This window comes from Frankliniella occidentalis, unplaced genomic scaffold (assembly GCF_000697945.3).
Source record: "Frankliniella occidentalis isolate FOCC.00 unplaced genomic scaffold, Focc_3.1 Scaffold229, whole genome shotgun sequence".
Taxonomy (NCBI): Eukaryota; Metazoa; Arthropoda; class Insecta; order Thysanoptera; family Thripidae; genus Frankliniella; species Frankliniella occidentalis.
The window spans coordinates 58,155-59,139 of record NW_026267355.1 but is presented as its reverse complement, the minus strand read 5'-3'; the positions used below and the strand labels follow the sequence as shown (position 1 = coordinate 59,139).

The 985-nt window shown below is 43.1% G+C and overlaps 1 protein-coding gene across 2 annotated transcripts in view; it reads right to left on the bottom strand.

Moving 5' to 3' along the window:
- The window catches only part of LOC113203133 (WD repeat-containing protein 18), an 11,084-nt gene that overhangs the window by 2,169 nt on the left and 7,930 nt on the right, over positions 1 to 985 (bottom strand). The window lies entirely within an intron of this gene.

The following is a 985-nucleotide window of genomic DNA, read 5'->3' as shown; positions in this document are numbered from 1 at the left end:
GGGCACAGTGCCTCACATTACCTCAATTAGACTATGTAGTGCCTGTGCCTCACATTACCTAATGAAGAGGGCACAGTGCCTCACATTACCTCAATCAGACTATGTACACTGTTAAAAAAAAATTAAGAAAATCCCAGTTTTGGGCTGTGAAACGCTCGATTCTCAGTCATAGAGTCGGGAAATTGCTAAGCCATGGAGGGTTAAATTTCCGTAACCAATTCAATCGGGTTTTCCTGAACCCAGTGGGCTGGTAATCGGAAATATAGCACCCAACTAGTAAAATTCAAGTTGTGGCATCGGGATTTCTGTTTCGAAACCCACAACTTGAAAATTCAAGTTGTGGCATCGGGATTGCACCTAGTCTCATGTCGACCACTTTGAACCGATAAAAAAAAAATTGCCCCAAGGTGGAGTTGAACATAGGCCTTTAAGTTCCCAGTCCTGCTCTGTACCCCTAAGCTACTCAGCGCTCCTTGACGAGCGAGTGGCTGACGACCAACTTAATGTAAGCGTTGCCCCAGTAGAACGTCTGAAATTCAAGTTTTGGCACTAGGAATTACATTTACAGTTTATGGGTCCGGATTTTCCGCCCTGTGGGTGTGTGATACCGAATCAGTGGCTCAAACTGGAAAATCCCAGTTCCATGTATCATAAGAATTCAAGTTGTGGCTTAGTAAATTATAAAACTGAAGCCAACTTCTAATTTTCTGTAGGTAGAATGGAATTTTCAACATCACAATTCCAATTCTACAATTCCAAATGGACTTGAAAACCTCGAGTTGGATCGAGGATTAGCATTGCCTAGTCTAGTGGGTTGGGAATTAAAATACCCTGCTGGTGACTGGAAAGTTCAAGAACCAATGGGTTCAGAATTTTCTTCATATTTTTTACAGTGTAGTGCCTGTGCCTCACATTACCTAATGAAGAGAGCCCAATGTAAAGCGTGCTAATGTGGGGCACGGCACAGGGCACAGTGCCTCACATT